Below are 23,968 nucleotides of genomic sequence, written 5' to 3' on the forward strand. Positions count from 1 at the left end.
TTTTTATTTATTTCTGTGAGCTCAGGCTATTGTATGACGTTCCACGGTGAATTGCAGTCGTGTGTGAACTACGAAGGGTAAAAATTCGCCAGGGGGCAGCAAAGTCTACTATTTAGGGACAAGGTCTTATCTACCCTGATAATCATTCACATTACATTCCAAATCCGCTAAATCTTGTACTGTATTCATTCACGTGAAGAAAGGCGGAATGGAGATGCATTATTTTTAGACTTCAAACGAAGATACAGTGGATACATTCAAAATGTTTGACATTTCATTACGTTATGTTAAATTATAAATGAACTTTGCTTGTAGATGAAGTGGGAAAAACAGAGGAAATCACTAATACAAATGTTATTTGTGAAACCTGTGCAGTTCGCCACTTGACAGGCTAGAAAGAATAACGACATATGAAAGGAGACCAAACCTTCATAATAAAAGTTATTTATATATATTTATATATATATTTCATCAATGATTTATAAATGATTGGCATAAGCACTAATATATTAACTCTGACGGGATACTTTTTATTTACAAAACTCCCACAAAGGTTGTGCTAACATTTACAATCTTTGAGGTTGAAGCAGCGTATTTTTCATCACAGTGACCGGAAGTGCGAGTTAGTGTCTGTAACTTTGACACCAGTAGGAGGTGTGCAAGCCGGCGGAGGAAGAATCAGTGGCGGCGGTGGTGGTTCACCTCAGGCTACAAACAGGAAGCTCGTCCGCGGTGCGGAGCTCCCACCTGAGTTAGGAGACAGCCGGCCAGATGGTCGCCTCTTTCGCGGACCTTTTATGCCTGAAACTCGTTTTGCCGTGAACGCTTACGAAGTTTGTTTGCCTGGTACGTCGTTAAACGTCCTCTCAAGGCGGGCGACCCAAGGTAAGTACGCACCCGATCTTTTCAAAAATAGTTGTTGGTTGCTACAATTAAGAGTCACGCCGAACTCTGCTCATTATTCTGCCGACGTTCAGACTGACAAGGTCTCCAGTCACACGCGACAATTGGGAATCTCCGGAATGATAACAGTTGAAATGTTTTTATTGAAATCAGTTGATGTATACTGTACAAGATACACTGTATTTATATTGCATGTCGAAACGGGTATGTTTTGGATCCAATATTTCATCTTAGATTTGCTGCAACGAATTGAAAGAAACCGTGGTGGGGGGACATTTACTTTGAAGATCTCTTCCTGGGCCCTGGCACTCAGGGGCCCTCAGGATAGTCACCATTTCCCCCAGTTTATGGGGGCCCCTGCTCGTGCTAACAGGCACGCAGCAACAAATCAGCGTTTTTATTCTTTCTGTTGAGTTTGTTTTCCCCATTTGGCTCTTTAGCTCGGTTTGAACAGTACAATAGTACATTTACTTAAAATTTACTCACGATTGTCAAACTTTTAACACTAATCATGGTCTTTCCAGCCAAGGATAGTTTATCATCTCTTTGATGATTATGTTGTCCTTGTTTGTTGTCCTTTTAGTTTAGGGGCCATAGTGGTCATTTCTTCAGAAAGGTTTACCAAGCTGATTGTTAACCTTGAATATGACAATACAGTACTGTATTTAAGTTTTGTGCCATAATGCCAGCTGAGCACATCTTTGACAGTTGGACAGAAAACAAAAGGGGATGTGAAACTTTAATTGACGTCATCCATTCTGCCATAAAATTGCAGTCGGCGGGAGCAGCAGATATATCCAAGATCTTTTTTTAGGTAAAGAAAAACAGCTCAAGGATGCTAAATTAATCTAATATGTGCATTATTTTAACTAATAGATGTGATCTGACAGGCCAATATTTTTTTTAAAACAAATTTCTCTCGGAAACAGCAGATAAATTGTCAGGAAAAGTACATGTCCGACAAGTGTGTCACATCCGCCCTAGGTCTTTGCACCAAGATAATGCATCTGTAATGTTTTCCGATACTATTTTTGTGGAGAAATGTCAGATAAAACTGCAGTCTTGTGGCGATACAATTGGGAGATTACATCACTTTACTCTCAAAAGTTCATCTGACTTCCAAGTTTAGAAGCCTTCCTTAAATTAGCGTATGCAGGAAACGTTCAAAAGTTTTTGAGAGTAATCTATATAATGTAAAATTTCTGATGCAGATATGCATGTTCCTGTTTGTGGCCCAATGACTCAATCAGCCCTTTTCTCACCCAATGGCTAAATACAAGTTACACTTGCTCAATCGAAGGAGAGCCAATGCTGTCTGGAAAACTTCTCATACGAGGGTTTCTAACATTTTCCACATCCCGTATAGAAACGCATATTTGTATTAGCTAGTGCAGTTATACATGACTGAAAACTCCAATAACAATACTGATTTTAATCTTACCTTTGCAAAGCAGAATTTAAATATTGAAATATTGTAGTGGAGGAGGATGTAACAACTCGGGTCTTCATTATCACAGCCCTGTCACCCGAAGCTCACAAGCTTTTTCAATGTAATTGACCATTTTAATTTTTAGTCACAGTCTAATCTTTGGTGTCCCATGTGTTGTGCACCAGAGAGTAGGTTCCCCTGTCATGCAATATTAAAAAAATGAGAAATGTTTTTATCCACCCAATCTGATTTAAAAGCATTTAAGTTGGGATATGACAAAATTGTCTTTTAATGTATGTTTATATGTCTAAAACACACAATCACAGGCAAAAAATAAATGTTGTCAAGGTGTGACATTGCCATTAACAACATATACTCTACAGCTATGATAGCATTGCTGAAAGAACAGATCCAAAGGTGTCTCAATGCTTGTACTGATGAAGGAAATAGTGTATGGCAATGGTATTTGGAACAGGCAATATCCCTGGCAGTGCTGTGTTTGGAAGGGGGCAATTGGCAACACGCCCCCCCCCCCCTGTTGTTTTAAGTTTAGAGGAAACTGATAAGGCTAACTGACGTAATTGGGCAGACATGAGCGAACAAAGCAGCTACAGTATTTACTCCAAGTCAGTTTCAGCCCTTAATCAGGACTCTCTGAAGAAAGACTCTACTTCATTGATTCAAACAGTTGTATAACTAAGGTGATGTTGATCTTGTTTCGTTATTTGCCTCATGATGCGTGACATTTACAAATGCTATACTGTGATTAAGGAACGATCAAACTTAATAGTTCAAGTCAAGTTAAATTACAACCTCTACAACATTACATTTGTAACGTTTAAGTTCAACAACTGCTGGAGACCAATTGTGTTTTCCATCCATCCATTTTCTTCCGCTTATCTGAGGTCAGGTCTCGGGGGCAGTAGCTTTAGGAGGAAAGCCCAGACTTTCCTTTCCCCAGCCACTTCCTCTAGCTCTTCCGAGGGGATCCCGAGGAGTTCCCAGGCCAGCCGAGAGACGTAGTCTCTCCAGCGGTCTTGGGTCGTCCTCAGGCTCTCCTCCCGGTGGCACATGCCTGGAACACCTCACCAGGGAGGCGTCCAGGAGGCATTCTAAACAGATGCCCGAGCCACCTCATCTTGCTCCTCTGACTGCGGAGGAGCAGCGGCTCTCCTCTGAGCCCCTCCCGGATTACCGAGCTTCTCACCCTCTCTCTCTCAGGGAGAGCCTGGACACCCTCCGGAGGAAATTCATTTTGGCCGGTTGCATCCGGGATCTTGTTCTTTCGGTCTCAACCCACAGCTCGTGACCATAGGTGAGAGTAGGAACATATTCGACCGGTAAATAGAGAGCTTCGTCTTTCGGCTTAGCTCCTTCTTCACCACAACGGACCGATTGCAGAGTAAATACTGACAACATCCAAAGCCGTTCCGGGCGAATCTCATCCACCCCTGGGGCCTTGCCACCAAGGATCTTTTTAACCACCTTGGTGACGTCAATCCCAGAGATAGGAGAGCCCGCCTCCAGAGAGCGTTCATCCCAATCACACCCTTCCAGATCTTATTGTCATTGTCTACGTGAGCATTGAAGTCCCCCAGCTGAACGATTGAGTCCCGAGCGGGAGCGCTCTCCTGCACCCCCTCAAACGACTCCAAAAAGGGTGGGTACTCTGAACTGCTGTTTAGTGCATATGCACAAACAACAGTCAGGACCCGTCCCCACCCAAAGCCAGAGTGAGGCTACACTCTCGTCCACCGGGTGAACCACAATGTACAGGTGCCTAGCCGGGGGACAATAACTATACCCACATCTGCTCACCTTAGAGCCCCACCTCCAGGCCTGGCTCCAGAGGGGGGCCGTGGTGACCCGCGTCCAGGCAAAGGAAACCTATATCCATTTATTTTTGTTCATCATCGTTTTTTTTTGGAGCTGTGCTTTGTCTGAACCCTCACCTAGGACCTGTTTGCCATGGGTTACCCTACCAGGGGTGTGAAGCCTCAGACAACTTGACGCCTAGGATCATTGGGACACACAAACCCCTCCACCACGATAAGGTGACGGCTCAACGAGGGGCAATTGTGTTTTGTATAGTAAAATATGGAATAGCACAGGGAGGCCGATACTGCTTGTCTTCATTGGGGTTGCAGGTAACTGGAGCCTATCCCAGCTGAACTTGGGCGAGAGGCAGCGCACACAGTAGACTGGTCGCCAGTCAATTGCAGGGCAGACAAACAACCATTCACACTCGCATTCCCATCTATGGGCAATTTTCGGTCTTCAATTAACCCACCATGCATGTTTTTGGAACTTGGTGTACCTGGGGAAAACCCACGCAAGCATAGAGAGTCTGCCTGTGAGGCAAACTGCTCGAGGTTGTCCAATTTAGTCGTCTTGTCTTTCCTACTCCACAATGACGTTTAGAGCATGACGTCGACTAGTCGGTAATCATGTTTTTGGTTTAAGGAGGAGGAAGATCCACTTGCAGCAAAGATTATGCTAAATAAGATGAGTCTGTCACCATGATGATTGATTTATTTTGTCTTCTATTTCTGAATGTGAAGCTTTGGTGAGTGAGTATTTTGGTAAGAGTATAGGGGAAAAAGCCAGGCTCAAGCAGGATGTAGAACAACATTTTGGCCTACACTATCAAACGGGAGGGAGAGCAGGGAATGATTCCACTGCACATGAAGAGGTTCATAATTATTTTCATCCACCTATCTCCTGTACATTCTATCCTCATTTGATTGCATGTTTGCTGGATAAACTGCAAAGTCCCACAATGCTGAAACTGATCCTGTGATCGGCCTAGAGCGAGGACAGGTTTCCCTGTTTGACTAAGTTGTGCACATCTTACCTGGCTGTCTCAGTGGCAAGCACACCCAGTGTAAGGATTCTTTTTTTTTTTTTCCCCCCTCTGGCTGGAAATACCATCATGCAACAGTGAGCGAGCGTTCACCCATACCATGTTGATGTTCTTGTCTTCTAATGTCTGTTTTGTGTGAATTCGGTGTATGAGCTATCCATTGTCGATAAAAATTGATTTCAAAACATTCCCTCTTGTAATATTTTAAACTATGGTATTGAAACTGAAAAAAATGTCTGACTGAAAATATATGGATATATAAAGTGCGTCGTCAACGGAACTTTCATCACATTAGTGTCAACATAAAAATATGTAGTTGTGCAACCCCTAGTCACGCCACCACCATGCTGCCTACATTGAAGGTAAATATCTTCAATGTAATTCATTCATTGAATTAATTTATTGATTTTTCATTTCGGATTAGTTTAACTGTGACATTTAAGACACCCCAAATCAGGAGTTAATTTTGCTGGTTTAATGATAGCCTGTTAGTGCTTGGACAGTGGTGTCTGGAGTATGCCATGCTTGCTAAAATGCTGTTTACATGTCAAACAGAAGAGAAGGATAAATAGTCTTCAAACTTAACTCTAAGGACAACACACTCAGAGAATACCCTTTTTTTAACACTTCAACAACCTGGTCTTTATATTGACATTTTCCTGTCATTATTGTTGGAGGCTTGTGTAACATCCTCCAAGAAGCACAGTGAAAGGGAGTTGGTCGAGACTTATTCACATTTCACAATATGTCTTTTAGCTTGCAAGCCCATCCTTTTTCTTTTTTTTCTTTTTTTTGGTCTTTTTTTTTTATTTATATATATATATATATATATATAAACAAGCCAAGCTTTTTAAATTACTTGTTTTATTTTCAGTTTTTTCGAAGCGGGATTATTTGTGTGAGCTTGATGCACGTGAAAAAAAATATGACTGTGAGATACTGTAAGAGCAGCCTGTTGGAATTTTCCCCTCCGGTCACAAACGTACAGCAGGCCAAGACAGGCCAAGGAATGCAAGAGTGACTGCGGGAGAGGATAGAGAGACATGTGGCAGAAGGCATGCTGATATCAAATTAATCATAAATAAGGTGAGGTTGTGTACGTTGTTGCTTAATGGTGCCAAAAGACTACAGCCATTCCCAAGCCACACACCCCCTTTAAACATATGTTCCTCTCCTCCTTTGTGTTCACTCAAGTGTTTTCAGCAAGTTCTTTTGCTGTAAGTCTGTAATTATACCACACACCAATTACACCTTTCATCTCAACAGCGCCGCGGTTTGGTAATCCATGCCACAGTAAATACAGGAAGTCCTCGATTTACGAACGAGTTCCATTCCTACGCTGGCGACGTAACACAAATTTCCGCGTAAATCGGATTTCACCGTTAAAGTCAAAATTTACGCCGAAATACTTCTGTTACGGGTATTGTCCCACGTGATTGTGACAGCAAGCTCAGTGTGTGTGGGCCTGTGTGTCGATGTGTGAGTGAGACGGGACTCCGCAGGCGTTGTCCGGTGGGACTGTGAAGGAGGAAGGAGTGCGCGGCGGTGCGAGTGTGTACAGTAGCAAGTGTAGTGACGGCGACCGGGGAAGAGTAGCGATTAGCGGCGGACCCGTTGACGTTGAATGTGCAAAGGAGCTAATGAAGCCATTAAAGCAGCAAATTGGTGCTTCGTGCCTTTATTGTTGCCGCCACCCAGCTCACCTGTGCAACGAGAGAAGGGAGTTAACCCCTGTGTCTCCCAACCACGGTCAGGTGACCATAGCAGGAAAGGTTAAAACTTCGTATAAAGAAACTATAATACATTAAAATAAAAAAATAAGAAGCTGTACTTACCATTACTGCTGAGGGTGTGAAAAAAGGAGGGGGAAAAAGGCAAAGATACTCCCGGCGCACAAACACAGACAAGCTCTATGCACTAGCTAAGCAGAAAGACTATGGTGCTGGGACAAAATGGCGGACGAGGCACGGGCGTCGTAAAGTCAAAACGTCGTAGGTCGAGTCCGTTGTAACTCGAGGACTTCCTGTAGTCATTTTCCAAGGATATTGGTTTAGTGCCTCATTCATACAACAATCTACTTAGAGTTCCTTGTTAATAGCAGGTAATACCTGCCAATGCCGTCCTGATGGTTTCCAACACACTCAGACTTGCATCACTATGACATTGCAGTGGAATCACTGCACAGCAACCCCTCACCCACCCACCAGCACACACAGTTGTTGAACATCCCACTGCTGTTTTGCCTGCATGTAAAATGGTTTGTTAAAGTTGTTACCTTGATTTCAGCTATCCACACGACCATGAGTGTGGGGTGGGAGAAATAATCGATTCTTTGATGCATTGTAATACACATGACTAACTCTGAATCAATTAATATTTTTAATAAATGATTATTAAATGCGGCACGGTGGCCGACTGGTTAGAGCGTCAGCCTCACAGTCCTGAGGACCCGGGTTCAATCCCCGGTCCCGACTGTGCGGAGTTTGCATGTTCTCCCCGTGCCTGCATGGGTTTTCTCCGGGCACTCTGGTTTCCTCCCACAGCCCAAAAACATGCATTAATTGGAGACTCTAAATTGCCCGTAGGTGTGAATCTGAGTGCGAATGGTTGTTTGTTTGTATGTGCCCTGTGATTGGCTGGCAACCAGTTCAGGGTGTACCCTGCCTCCTGCCCGATGACAGCTAGGATAGGCTCCAGCACGCCCGCGACCCTAGTGAGGAGAAGCGGCTCAGAAAATGGATGGATGGATGATTATGAAATAACATACAGCTTACAGAATGCAAGAAGTTGAACTGAAGTGAAAAAAACATGTATGTACGCATAAGCATACCATACATATTAATATCAGTTATTTTAGTCTTTGTTTGTTGTATGAATCTTGTCATTATATACTGCATAATTTCTGCTGCTTGTATGGTTTCTGCTGCCTCTTGGCTTTTAAGAGATTTGATCTCTCACTAAGCTTTTACCTGGTTAAATAATTGATGAATCAAATGTAAAATAAGGCTAGCCCTCGAGTTGCAGGACTGTGATGCGAGACCTTCATCTGTCAATCAAATGACGCTGAAAATGAATTTGCTTAAGTCAATTACTGCCTTAATATTGATGTCTGCCGATGTGGTTATGGTTTATAAACAGTTAACTTTTGTGTGTGCGCGTGTGTGTGTGTGTTATGTGAAGAACATACACACAACTCCGAGCAGTGATGTTTTAAGTGTCGCCGCGGTCGAGTGAGCTTTTTAGCTCTGGCCTTTAGCTCGCTAGCTCGTTAGCTCACAGGCTAGTAAATGTAATAAACAGTTAACTTTCCCTTTATCCCTGCTGTGTGCATCTATGGAGAAAATGCCGTTCTGCCAGCAGGGCAGAGTCCAGAAAACACTCCCGTGTACATTGTATGGAATGATAGCCCTTCCTACTCGAACTCTGATTGGCTAACACCAATACAGGATTCGTAGTTTTGCTACGCTGTCTGTGGTAGCTCTTCACACACATGCACACATAAGGTGGGTCGAATGAGTATGCTTCATGCGTCCCTGCTAATTTTTGTGTGTCTCAGATGCGGGACCCAGATCAAACGAGGTCACTGTGTTTGTACCACTATGGTTGCATTATGCTGCCCATGTCATGGTAATAAACAAGCCACACATTTGACGGTACTCATAATTAACAGAGAATCTCCGTAGCCTGCAGGGCTAACGTTATATTATTAAAGTAGACTAACAGTGCAAATAAGAGAGCTTAATATGTTCATTTCACCTTTGTCTCTCTGGTCCCACGACGCGGCGTCATAGTCGGCAGAGAGAAAGGTCTGTGTTACAACGAATGGGTACTCTCCTTGCATTTCACTGTGAAATGCTACCGCACTGCTGTCGTTTTTCTCTCTCTCCCCTCAGATTGCCGTTACAATTTGCATCTGTTATGTTCCCACTCCTCAACTGAATAGCTTCACTTCCACGTCCACGCATCGGTGATGTAAGCGTGTTGTGTCACATATGCCCTGCGTGCTGCCATCTTTGCGACCGTCTCTGTGGTAAAACTGATTTGCAGTTTTGCTTTTCAATGCATTTTTTGATGTGCAAAATGCTAATTTTGACTCACAAATTTTGATCCGGCCGGCACGGAGGGCGACTGGCTAGCACATCTCCCTCACAGTTCTGAGGACTGGGGTTCAAATCATTTGCACACTGATTGAGGAGTATCTGCAACATTTGCACAATCAACATTGTCCCAGATTATCGCACTACTCGCTTGAAGTCTCGGCGCCCTTTGCACAATGGTCATTGCACCGGACTATTGCAATATTAGTCTTTCGAACTGCTCTAAGTGCTAGAGGACTCTGCAACTTTTTGCACAATTGTCAAAAATAAAACCATTTACCGGCATTACCAGATAACTAGCAACCCTTTATTGCTCAGTGACTGTTTTTTGTCAATGTCTTTATGTCTCAAAAGTGTTCTTTGTCAATTGACTGTCTGTTGTCGTACTAGAGCGGCTCCAACTACCGGAGACAAATTCCTTGTTCACAGTAACATTTTCAGAATCATCTTTATTTGCCAAGTATGTCCAAAAAACACACAAGATGTTTGTCTGCAACAAGCAGTAACAGACAAAACAGGTCAATAAAATTTAAGAAACACAACAAAAACAAATGCTTTACTTTTATTTTATCATTTGTTTGACTCCGAGGGGCCAGTTCTTATAGTGAGGTTTTCTAACCCTCTTCCCTTGAGAAAACCACGTCGAGCATTACCCAAACCATATGATTGACATGCATTTAAAAATGATTACATAAGTTTACCACCACCATAGAAACATCTAATTTATTAATATTCACTTTTATTCAGTGTGGCTTTGTAGTAAGAGTGCGGGTACTAGACTGGCCTGCCTGCAGTCCAGACCTGTCTCCCATTGAAAATGTGTGGCGCACTATGAAGCGTAAAATACGACAACGGAGACCCCGGCCTGTTGAAGAGCTGAAGCTGTACATCAAGCAAGAATGAGAGAATTCCACATACAAAGCTTCAACAATTCGTGTCCTCAGTTCCCAAACGTTTATTGAATGCTGTTAAAAGAAAAGGTGATGTAACACAGTGGTAAACATGACCCTGTCCCAGCTTTTTTGGAACGTGTTGCAGCCATAAAATTCTAAGTTCATGATTATTTGCTCAAAACAATAATGTTTATCAGTTTGAACATTAAATATAGGTTGAACATGATTTGCAAATCATTGTATTCTGTTTTTGTTTAATACAACGTCCCAACTTCATTGGAATTGGTGTTGTACTTGTAGCTGCATGAGCTCTTCAGTGAGTTAATCAACATTTTACTAAAAGCCATATATTTAATGACTACATTGGCAAGTTTATTTCTTGTGCAAGTTAATACACAATTTTGACCTCACAGAAAAATGTAGATGCAGGAATATCAGACCTTGAGTATATGGCTTGCAAAGTGGAGGATTTATGAAAGTTCTTGGGATTTATATCCGCATTCCCTGACCATGTTGATTGTTTGCAAACTTAGCTGAAGTTCTCCAGTGCGTCTCCTGTTCGACCCTTACATGACATTACATAAATATTGAAATAAATAAACATTAAAGTAAATAAATATTTAAATAATACAAAATTGAAATCATTAAGTACCTGATGACACTTATTTAATTATGTAGTGATTTAATTTTGGAACTCTTGATCCTCCATATGGCACCCCCTTGACTATTAATTATTCTGTTTAATTCTTATTCCATAAACGCAATATTAATTAGAGTTCAATGTTTGGACGAGTGCTGGAACATAAAATGTATTAATGCTTGAAATTTTGTTTGGGTTTAGTTCCGCTTTAATAAAATATAATGGATGTAAATGCATTGCATATGTAATGTATCTTAACATTACAAACGCTGTTTTTGAAGGTACCGTATTTTCCAGAGTCAAAGTCGCACCAGCCAAAAAATGCATAATAAAGAAGGAAAAAAACATATATACGTCGCATTGGAGTATAAGTTGCATTTTTTGGGGGAAATATATTTGATAAAATCCAACACCAAGAACAGACATTTCATCTTGAAAGGCAATTTAAAATAGAATAGAGAACAACAGGCTGAATAGGTGTATGGTATGCTAACGTTACATGACACATAAACAACGAACTGAGAACGTGGCTGGTAGGTTAAAGTAACATATTAACAATTATTCAGATAACTAAAGCATAAAGAACATGCGAACAAGTTTACCAAACCATCAGTGTCACTCCAAATCACTAAATCCAATGAAATCTTCATCCTCGGTGTCACTTCTAAACAACTCAGCCAACTTCGGAGGTTGACGATGCGCCGCTTTCTCTGCTATGTCGCTTTCGTCAGACTCATTGTCAGTTGCAGGTGCAGATACACAGGCCTAGAGCGCCCTCTTGCGGTTGTCAGTGTGAAAATAACGTGACATTATATAATAATGTGTTAATAATTTCACATATTATTATTATAAATCTCCGGAGTATAAATCGCACACCCGGCTAAACTATGGAAAAAAAAAACTGCGATTTATAGTCCGAGAAATACGGTAATAAGAAATATTTAGGTTTTTCTTTTTACATAAAAGATTTCCAAGTTTGGGAAAAGAGCAGTGCAATGCTGCTCTAGGAGGTGCACAGTTGCAGTAAAGATACTGTCTCTGAACTACCACTTATCCTGTTCAGGATCATAGGGAAGCTGGAGCCTATCCCAGCCAGCTGACTGTCGTGAGAGGCAGGCTACACCCCGGAGTAATCGCCAATCAATTGCAGTGCACAACTTCATATTACTGTATTTGCTCAAATAGTGGCCAAGGACCTTTTATTCATTTGTATGCAGACCATACCATGCGTCTAATTGAGAGGAGCCTGTTATTTCTACAAATTCTTGTAGAGCATGGAGCTAGACCCTGCTTTTGTTATAATGGAAATGGAATGTGTCATTGGCTCACATTAGTATATATATATATATATTTTATTTTTTTTCATCTGTTGTTTTACCAATCAATGATACAGTGCAGTTAGAGACGGAGGTAAATGATTTCTTACTCTCTCTTATCAGATGCACCTGCCTGAACAGCGTGGCCAAAGCACCTCCTGCGGAGACCATGCGGGTGTGTTTTATTTGTTTAGTTTCTTTTGCAACCCAGTTTTCATGTATTTTGTAATTCTAGACTTGACCGTGCACTTATTGTTCTAATAAATGAAAAGCTACCCCTCTTGACTACATCAGCAGACAGCAACTGTTAAGCAACTTTAAGCTTTGAATGATAAAACACAACACATCTATATGACTAGATAGTTTGGAGCTAGAAAGCAATGCGTAAGTGATTTTAAAATAAGAGCTTAAAGGAAACTTGTCAAAGATGTATTTGAGCCAACTAACTTGTGAAAACTCAAAAAGGACGTGGTGAAACTCAACCAGTGAGCGACCATCAGTGGTTTACATCGCCCCTACTACCCCCGTATGGTAACACCAGCTGCCCAGATAGAAGAAATCCTATCTCTTTGTCCCTGGATTTGAAAGTTTCAATAGTGTGTACAACTGTGCCAGTCTATGTAGATAATGTGTAGTGGAAACATGGTTTAAAAATACATGATTACTCATGCTTGACTTTAAATAGCTACATTACATCATTGTGTGTCTATTTATGTTAACAATGGTCATTATGGCCAGAAGGTTTCTCTGTGTGTCATCTAGGGCGAGTGTGAGTGATCCACAAGTGCTTGGTAAGACCTTTGCTCAGTAAGGCAGTTGGAAGGGTAGCTGATTTACAGCAACTGAGGGGCACATGCCGGATTACACAGTCTAACTCACACGCCACCCACTTTGGGCTGCCTGACAATAGGAGCAATAAATGCATACTGAAAGATGAAGCTAGATTTAGGAAAAGAAAGTCCAATGTAGCGCGAGTGTAAAATGCTGTATCTTGACAGTAGAAACACTGTGAAAGTTTGTTTGTGTTAATAAAGACTGCCATTTAGGGTCGTAAACATCCAAATGAATGGGTATTTTTTATTTTTTTCCCCCCCTTTTATTATCGACCATATATAGATCCATCCATCCATTTTCCATACCGCTTATCCTCACTAGGGTCGCGGGCGTGCTGGAGCCTATCCCAGCTGACTCTGGGCGAGAGGCGGGGTACACCCTGAACTGGTCGCCAGCCATTGCGGGGCACATAGAAACAGACAAACATTCGCACGCACATTCACACCTACAGCTCATTTAGAGTTTTCAATTAACCTACCATGGATGTTTTGGGGATGTGGGAGAAAACCGGAGTATCCGGAGAAAACCCGCTCGGGGAGAACATGCAAACTCCACACAGACCAGGCCGGATTTGAACCCAGATCCTCAGAACTGTGAGGCAGATGTGCTAACCAGTCGTCTGCCGTGCCGCCTAGTATTATAAACACAACAAAATGATTAAGTTTTCAAATCAGAAGTCAAGGATAAGTTTGTTCAACAATTGATCGAGTTACTGTAAAAAGGGTTTTTAGTAACAAAATATGCTTACAATATCTTAACACTTTACAATTGATCCCGCTGGCCAGACGAAATTGCTGCGCGGTCCGGTAGCTTGACATGTCTGGGTTAGTCTTCACTTAACCTAAGAAACATGTTTTTGGAATGTGGGAGGAAGTAAATTTGTGCAAGCATGCTGCGTACATGCAAACTCCACTCAGGAAGTGCAGCCCAGATTAAAACCCACAACCAAAAGTTCCATTTAAAAAAACAAAACAAATATTGGTGATGATTCAAAGCTATGTTTTTGGTTTTAGTACTGTCAACACGTTGCACTATCCAGTGTCGTGCTTATTTAATTTGTTGGCAAATTACACGTCTCTCTGGAACAGTGATTTCCAATCTTTATGGAGCAAAGGCACATATTTTACATTTGGAAAATCTCATGGCACACCAACAAACAAAGTAGATACACAGCAATTACTGTATGTACTTCCTTCCATCTAATAGAAGAACATTTATTTGTTCTGTCTGTCACTATGCCTCACTGGCATAAATAGAGGAACAAAGGTACATTATTTCTTGTAAATTGATAATTTTTTTGACCACTTAAGTAAAATTTGATAATTTCCCATGGTACACCTGAAGATCGTTCATGGCACATTAGCACACTGGTTGGGAATCACTGCTCTAAAATTATATATTGTATTTGACTTTTGTGTTTAATTATCATAGTGATCGCAGCAAGTACACACGGTGACATAGACTGGAATAGCGAGTGACTCCTAGCATCCGAGAACATGTTGGTACTCACATGCCTTGCCCAAAGGCACCACGATGGTGGCAAATGCAGGGGTGTGACTTCCCTTTGGGTTTACCTCTGCAGGTGGACCACACTGCACTCTTGTCAGTCAGACACAGTCATTTCACCTTTTAGCCATCTCTATACTTACTAGATAGATATAGTTGAATTTAGTATAATAGAAGTGATTTATTCTGAATTTGCAAATGATAAGCAGTGTAATTATGGACAGGTAAAACAGAATAAAAATGGACAATCGTAGAAAAGAAAACCACTCAATAAATTCACTTACATGTCCGAAAAGGCGGTGGGAAGAAGTAGAATTTATTTAATCCCACCCCACGTTCTCTTTATCTTACTATATCTCAGATTTGTGCTGACCAAATGTGTACAAATAATAACTAAAGAAGAAAAGGAAAAAAATATATGCAAGAATGAACATATGGTGACAATCAAACCCTTAAATATCCCTTATTCTTGTGGCGATCAATAATCTTAATTGCTGTATCTCGTGAAAAATATTTTTCATAGGTGCTTTTGAATTGATTGTTTGAACATTCCTTGTGCTCCTCCATCAATCTATTCCACAGTTTGACGCAGATAAACTAAAACAGCCAGTTTATTGACAGCCTTTGAGTTAATTAGACATATCTGTGGATGTATTTTGGCGCACCTGAAACTACTTCTTTGTGTAAGATCATGGGAAATTCAAAAGAAATCTGCCAATATACCAGGAAGAGAATTATCTTTTTCTCTTCAAACAATTATACGCAAGTATAAACACCATGGGAATATCCAGCCATCATACTGCTCCGGAAGGAGACTGGTTCTGTGTCCCAGAGGTGAATGTGCTTTGGTCCGAAATGTGAATATTAACCTATTGACAAAACTAAAAAGACATTGTGAAGATACTAGCTGAAGCTGGTAAGTGAAACCAGTACTGTACCAACATGGGCTGAAAGGCCACTGTGCTAGGAAGAAGACATTACTCCCCCAACCCCTTAAAAACACAAAAAGCAAAACTGATTTAAGTTTGCAAATGCATTCATGGACAAAGGCTTTAATTTTTGGAAACATGTCCTGTGTCTGACGAAACTAAAATTGAACTGTTTGGCCATAATAACCATTGTTATGTTTGGATGAAAAAGAGGGACGCTTGCAACCCTGAGAATGCCATGCCAACTTGGAAATATGGGGGTTGCAGCATCAAATTGTGGTGTTGTTTTACTGCAGGACCGATTGGTGCAGTAGATGAGATCATGAGGAAAGAACATTATGTGGCAATACTGAGGCAACATCTCAAAACAGCTTCCTGGTTGATGCTTAGTTAATGCTTTCAAATTGGTCTTTCAAATGGACAATGACCTGATGTATAGTGCCAAACTGGTTACATAGTGACTTAAGGATAACAAAATCAATGTTTTGGCGTGGCCATCACAAAGCCCTGATCTTTTTATTTTTTTAAACCTGACCTGTTCAGCTGCATGGCCTTGCAAAATGGTGGATTTCTGTGCCTTTTGTGTTGAAGTTTTGCTGTGCAACAAGGGAGTTTGAAATACTCCCTCTTATTTTTTTATTTTGTAATTATTCTGATGTTTATTGAAAATACAGCCGAACAGAAAAGGGTTTTAGGGGACAGACAGAGGGACAGAACGGACAAGGGGAATAGGGGTGCGAACCACAGAACAACAATAGATCACGACACTTGTCCTGCATGCTGCTTCTCCTCTCCTTGTCCTATTCTATCTTGTCCTGTCCGTCCCTCACAGGGTGTATCACTACAGCCCCATGCAACACTCATATTTAATGTTTCATTGTTGTAGATAATGTAATGACTTACTTCTTTCATCCTGTTTACAATTTGTGCTTTGTCTTTTGTCTTTGTTTCTCTCTCCCCTCTAGAAACTTTGTTCTGTTCGACTGATCACCTCTGATTCTCAATAAAACTCAATTATAATACTAAGAAACCACAGCGGAAGCTTCAAAACACCACTGTGACACAGTAAAACTTTTCCGGCATAAAAGGGATACAGATTTTACATTCTACTTGATCTAACAGCCGAACAGGACAAAAAAACAAAAAAAACGATCAGTAGACAGTCTCAATATTTGACCACAAGTAACATTGCAAAAGTAAACTGCGGTGGCATGCTTTTTATAGTGTCTAAACACCTGTAAGAACCTGAGAGTTGCTGTCTTCATATAACCTGTGTTATTATTAGTGTTCCCAGCACAAGCAATTAAAGCCTGAAGCGTCTTTATGGAATTTATTAGTCAATGAACACCATATCACATGCATGTTAGTCACCTGTGAGTTGATATCTTCATATAACCTGTGTTATTATTAGTGTTCCCAGCACAAGCAATTAAAGCCTGAAGCGTGTTTATGGAATTTATTAGTCAATGAACACCATATCACATGCATGTTAGTCAACTGGTGTATGGAGTTGCTGAGCTGGGACATTGAGGGGGGGCCAAGCCAGTGAGCCCATCACATGGGGGGGACCCAGCCAGGGGGACGCCACCCAGTCCCCAGGACCCAGGGCAGTCTCCCCAGGACCCAGTGTAGTCCCCCCAGCCCAACCGAAGCACCCCGACAAATCCCCAAGGGAGGGGCAAGTGTAGCGGACAAGCACCCCGCACTTTTTGTATGTTGTGCAAGAGTACAAAGATGTGAAACAAGAAGTGACCTCCAGGGATTTGTTTATGTAAACCCTTCAGGGCCCACCAAAATGTCATATTGTCAGGCAGCCCAAAATACAGTATATGACACAGTCATGAAGTTTCTTGTGAGAATGAAGGGTCAAAAATAATCCAGTTACTCACCCACTTTACCAATATTATTCCAAACAGAGGCCATATTGGCACACAGAAAGTCTTTGTGAAAGCCTGTGCATGAGAGACTTGGCTCATGATGAGGCTTTGAGTCATTTTAGGGTTCTGCATTCCTAGAATTCCTTTTCCTGAAAATGGGTGTCGGAAAGTGTGTGGGGTGGAAGTTGGTGTCAGAAAGTCACATCAAAGTCTGATCCCTGTTGTGTAGTGATTGCACAATGATAAGGGGACTGTGGAGAAGAAATATTCCTTAGATAGACCCTCGGGACAGGGCAGAGTGTTGCGGCAGCATTATTCCGCTTACGTCAAAACTACCAATAGACCGAGACATGGCGATCACGTAATACTTCCGTGCGCTGGAAAATGTTATTCCTGTATTGTCGATACTTATAGTGGAACTTCATTGTAGTGGCATTGCTGTAGTTGCCCCAACAAATTGGTGCAATCAATTTTACCATTAAAGTGGTATGAAGCTAAGAATGATTGAACACATGATTAATTTGGTAACTGCGGAAAATCTCACTGATGTTGGAGCGGTGTGGTGGTAGACCCAAAGCAGAGAAAACTGCTGGTGGTTTTCCTTTTAGCAACAGACTTCAAAATTAAGACACAAACACAGACACCTACACACACTTTTAATTATGTGATGTTTTCAATGTGTCCCTTCAAAGAGTTAAACTTTGGCCATCTTTTGACTTGAGATTTTATCACTCTGAAAAACAACTCACTTCCTGGCCAGCCCAAGTGTGGTTTCACTGTAGTTGTATGGGCAATTCATTTCTAAAAATTCACCTTTAAACTCTTATTAAACATTTCGGCGCCTGTATCGAAATGTACATGGCTCAAAATAAACAACTGCAGTTCTTTTTTTGACCACTGAATGTCACAATGTACTAAACAAGATTTAGCATCTAAACCATTGGGGGGGAAAACAGGAAGTTGGCTGGCTTTAGCTGGAATAGGCGTTTATGTCATCAATTACTACCTTGCTGTATGTTGTTGTACACAGTTGTTCACCATATTACTGAGTTCATATCTAGGTTTAATCGGTTTCATTTCGCCAACCTGGAGACAGAAGGTAGAGATGTGGAGGTAATAGAGACCATGGCTGATAATTATCTGCATTAGGGGTGGGCATTTAATTTTCCAGTTGAGAAACTTGTAGGGGTGTACAGATTCGTTTTCGCAACTGTGCGTTCCGTATCACGATTTGTGGTTGCTGATTCGATTCAAGGACGATTTTGGTTCACTTAGAACAATGAAGTTAAATGATTCAGTCGCTGGGAATCAATTCATTAACTTTTTAGCCAAAAATTCACCCAATGTGACTGAATTAAATACCTGCATACTGGACAGTGCAGGTGAAATTATTTCAATTCTTGTTGAAGAGAATTGGGTAAAAACTAATTATGGTCATTAAATATGAAGATTTTCCTGATCTGCTTTCTTTTTATGAGTCTTATTGTGTACTGTACTGTATGTGTTTTTTAATGGACTAAGAGTCTGCTAAATAAAAGTTTGATTGGTTTTGAAGGCTCTGATGTTTGTATACATTTAATGCACAAACTGGTCTTTCCCTTGTAGCGTCACGTTCAGCTCATTCATATGTCAGTATGTCCACAGCAAAAGTTAAATCACAAAACCAATCTGTGTCAGGTTTGTGTACGCTAGTGGCCGCATTTCAAACGCATGCACACAGACACCTACACGGCCAATCAGACGGAGGATCCCCGCTCTTCACTCTCTCTGATTGGTTTAGAGACCACGATGAAACTCATCGTTTGTCTGCTTTCAAATCGCGGAAATGTTTTTTATCCCTCAAATGATTCGGCACTTGTACGCAACCTCTGTTTTTTTTTTTTTTTTTTTCTTCTTTCTTTTTTGCCACCCCATTCAGAAATTATGGCGCATATGCAACCAAATTAGTCACACTCTAGAGTACTGTCTCATCTATAAAAAAAAAATTAAAAAAATCATTCGCCGGATTTCCAGTACCACTGCAGAGTACTAAACTATGCATCCGAGCTCGCAGATTGATAGTACATTATGCGTCCCTGCTAATTTTTGTGCGTCTAGGATGCAGGACGTACATCAAAAGAGATGCTGCCTGATACTTGAGTACTCTGATATAATTGTCAGTAGAATACTCGATTACAAATTGGAGCACTACTGGATGAAAATTTTTATTTGTGACGGGTCTGTTTGTCACTTCAGAAATAAAGTGACAAAAAGTAAGTCATGACATGGCATTTTTAAAGAATAACTGAAAACCTACTATCAATAGGTTTCAAAGGGGCAATAACCTAAGGCCCCCCCCCCCCCTTGATGATTGGCTTTGAAGGTGCAAACATTTTGATCAGCACTCGACTTTTCATATACAGTAAAGGTTCAATGCACTTCTCCAATTTGTTTTGAGAAATAAATATGGATTTTCAAATATTTTAAATCTATAAATGCAGTATATAATATATACGTTAATTTAATATAAATATATGTTAAAATGTATTTTTATTTTGGTGGTAAAATGACTCAAAAGGACCTGACACTCAAAAGTGTAGGACTTGAGACTTGACTCAGCACTTGCCTATCTCGACTTGGGACATGACTCGGGACTTGGACAAAGACTTGTGACTTGCAAAGCAATGACTTGGTCTCACCTCTACAAACTCCTAATGCATTTTAGCCATTCCTTGTTCAGACTCACAAATAATTTCTAGGGCAAAGTCGCCTTTTACCTACACTGTGCAGGAAATGGGGAATCTTGCTAACTTGAGGACTATTGTTGGCATTGTCGCTATTCGCTTTAAAAAACATTTAAATAAAAAGCCTTGAGTGATTGAAAGAGTCATTAAATATAGCGACAAACAAGCTAAGTTGGCAACATCACTGAAGACTCATTGCTCTTGCTTGCTGGTTCTGTTTTGAGGACAGCTCAGATACTGTGAAGGGGCCGGATGTGGTCTACGTCCCACACTCTGCCCATGTCTGATTTACATTAAACCACATACTGATATTTGTGTGCATTTTATTGTCTACTTTGCTAAAAACGTAATTCCATATTTGATAAAGGATGTAATTTGGATTAAGTGACCCAATTAAGGGATTTAGCATTGTCATTTTCTAGCCTTATATTTCTATTACACTTACAAGTGTAATGGCAGTTTGTCATTCTTGTACAGATTAATTGATTATGGTTGTTAGGACCAAAAACAGAAATTTTAGCTATCAGATTGTCATCTCACATTCCCATTATAGGTGAACAATCACATTGCTATGTTTTTATTTTGATGTGTTTGCCAAGTCATAAAAATAAACTGGATCTTACTTTGGGCATAGGCATTTGACCCAAATCGGTTTCTCTGACCTTTTAAGCTAAACGTTATCAAAACAATAATAAACTGTACAATGCATTGTAAAGAAATTTCCCACAAAGCTTGTACGGTGTTAACATTATTGAGCACATGAGAATTAAAAAAAAAAATAAATAAATAATAAGATCTTTTATATGAACCACAAGCTGTTAAAATGCAACCTTCCCTCACAATGAGGACAATGACCTTCTAATTTCCCACACCAAGTGCTGACATTCCCACTATTTGAAAATAAATAGCATTTATTTTATCCTTTTCCACACCATGGTGTTTATTTGCCTTATCACAGTTATACTGTACTTGGTTGGTATTGAGGTTTCCACTCTTAAAATTAGTTACCGTACTACAACATCCGGTGTGTCTTTTATATTGTTCATGGTTTAAAGTAATAGCGTTCTGTGTAGTATTGTTTACTTTGTTGTCTGCTACAGTGAGTGACTTGTAGAAGTCAGCTGAGGTTGTTTCCTTTAAAGGTTTAAATTTGAGTTTACGTTTAGAACATAAAGTTGAAATAGTCATAAAAACCTAGCCCTCATTCTCCTCCATTGTTGTTGCTTCCTGTGACTAGTGTCATCAGAGTAATTTCACGTGACAACAGAGGCAGTGCTCTTTGTAGTGGTAAATTGATGATTCGACCAAAGTAGAGCTGTGGCAAGCCCAGTAGATACAATGTAGTCAAAAGTCTTTCGATACTTTTCCCTATTTATATCACTGCAAAATAAAACAAATTAAATTAAAACAATTTAAAGTAATAAAATTAGATATGACACTCATAGATGGGTATACACTTCCCTCCAAATGTATTGGAAAACAGCGGCTAATTCCATTATTTTTGCCGTAGAATAAATACCTTTGTGTTTGACATCAATAGATAAAGATTCACGTCTCACTTTTCAACTTTTAATTCCAGGTACAGTATTTACATCTGGATCTGATACATAGTTTAGAAGCTATCATTATTTTAAATTATCAAAGTGTACTCCCTTAATTATCTTTCTTATCAGGTAAATTACATGATCTAAAGCAGGTGTTCACAGACTTCTTTGGTCCATGACCCCCCTCACGGGAGAAATTGTTCCAAAGACCCACTCATAATCCTATAACACCAATTAAACAGAACTACTAGGTGTAGTCCTAAATAGGATTTTGTTTTTAATTTTTTTTTTAATTTTATATAAACCTTTCAACTCAAATATTTACAACCTTTTTAAAAGAAAATGACTAAATTAAATATTTATCCATCATTGCTAGCTAGGAATGTACAATATTTATTGGAATACAGATACAGTAATCCTACGCTATATCAAGGTGCTCGCTTCGCGGTCCTGCTATATTGCAGATATTTATTACTGGTGGTGTTACTCTATTTTTAGAATGTTTGTACAATATTTGTTATCCATTGCTCTTCTGTCTCAGTATATTAAGTGTTTAGGCCTGTCATGATAGCAAGTTTTTTATGACTATATTTTCCCCAAAACTATCCTGACAAACGATTAGTATCGTTTTTTTATGCCACTGATGAAATTATATTGGCGCAGGGGTGGGCAAAAATATTATATCAAAATGTGTATTGTAAAAATATTTGGCTCAGGGGCCACATTGACTTTTAAAATTTGATAGGCGGCCCAAGCCAGGACCAGATGCTTACATATCAAAAATTAAAAAAAACGTACTTTTAATGGGAACAGTGTTGTTTTGTTGATCACCTTTTTTTGCCAGTGAATCAAAGTCTGTTGTGGCAATTCTTAGAACACGTCTGAGGTGTTCATCACTTAGCTGGGATCTGTAGAATGTTTTGTTGGTGTTCATCACACTAAAGGTCTGTTCACACACATGTAGAGCCAAACACCATCAGCATCCACTGTGCCATCATCCGGATTTTTGGAAATTGCAGAAGGTACCATAGTTTAGTGATTTGATGATGTATTGTGACATAAGTGGATCAGATGGACATTTGGTTTTAATTAAGTACAATAACAAATAACTTTCACTCCCATCATTCTTCTTGACATACTGTATGTCAGCTCTTATAACTGGATCAACCTGTGTGGTTCATATCGGTTAGAAACGATAACCGAAATATTCAACTACAAGCATGGTGCGAGTGATTTAAGAACTACAAACTGCAGTAAAAATGTTGCACCTCAGAAAAATACCGAAATAACTCATTCATTCATCTTCCATCCTGCTTATCCTCACAAGGGTCACGGGCGTGCTGGAGCCTATCAGAGCTATCTTCGGGCGAGAGGCGGAGTACACCCTGAACCCGGTCGCCAGCCAATCGCAGGGCACAAACAAACAAACACATTCACACTTACGGGCAATTTAGAGTCTTCAATCAACCTATCATGTATGTTTTTGGGATGTGGGAGGAAACCGGAGTACCCGGAGAAAACCCACGCAGGCACAGGGAGAACATGCAAACTCCACACAGGAACGGTCGGGATTTGAACCCCAGTCCTCAGAACTGTGAGGCGGATGTGCTAACCAGTCATTCACCATGCCGCCTGAAATAACTGAAATGCTGAATATAAAATAGTAATACTTGATACTGCAGGCATGAATATATGAATCATCTGTGTTTTTGCCTTATGGTCATCTTGAGACGCCTTTCTGCAGTTCTTTGTCACTTTGTGGAATGATTCTTCTCAGCCCTCTGGTGCATTATGCTTGCTGCTTTTGTTCTTATTAATCACTCCAAAGTCAAAAAGAGTACACTGTGTTTCCATAGCAATAGTGTCTTAGCGGGAAATGAGAATTGGAAATAGGAAGAGGATGTGGTCACATATCACACAACCATTTTTGCTATGTTGATACACTCGCTTCTCTGCTTAGTCAATTTTTAGCTCTTTCTCTCTCTCTCTCTCTCTCACTCACTCACTCACACACACACACACACACACACATCAACACACAGTTCCAGGTTTTAAGATAGCGATCGCTTGGTAGTTTGAGACCCAACTGCTGCTGTGCTCCCACCAAGTGATACAAATACAGTTTATACAGTATACATAACTTGTTTTACAATAATATCAGTCAAATCAAAATTTCCAAACTTTCTTTATATAAAGCAAATGGTACTTAAGTTTGCTGGCTGTGAATGTGGCAAAGTACAGATCCAGAACCAGATATATATTTTTTCTTTTCTGGGCCTCATACCTTTTTCATGCCAGTCGTATGGTAAGGATTTAACCTGACTTGCAAAAAAAGGAAGCAATTCGTTAAAATGGCTTGATCAATTGAATTGGATAAAGGTAAAATTTAATATTAAAAAAAGCATGACTGTTCA

The 23,968-nt window shown here is 40.3% G+C and overlaps 1 protein-coding gene across 4 annotated transcripts in view; it reads left to right on the forward strand.

Moving 5' to 3' along the window:
- Window positions 1-673: 673 nt before the first annotated feature.
- pik3cb (phosphatidylinositol-4,5-bisphosphate 3-kinase, catalytic subunit beta) overlaps window positions 674-23,968 on the forward strand; it is an 85,213-nt gene continuing 61,918 nt past the window's right edge. For all 4 annotated transcript variants that reach the window (XM_061681115.1, XM_061681114.1, XM_061681117.1 and 1 more), the window contains exon 1: window positions 674-885. The gene's annotated coding sequence lies outside the window, so the exon portion shown is untranslated. The remainder of the gene's footprint in view (window positions 886-23,968) is intronic.

This window comes from Phycodurus eques, chromosome 7 (genome assembly GCF_024500275.1).
Source record: "Phycodurus eques isolate BA_2022a chromosome 7, UOR_Pequ_1.1, whole genome shotgun sequence".
NCBI lineage: Eukaryota > Metazoa > Chordata > Actinopteri > Syngnathiformes > Syngnathidae > Phycodurus > Phycodurus eques.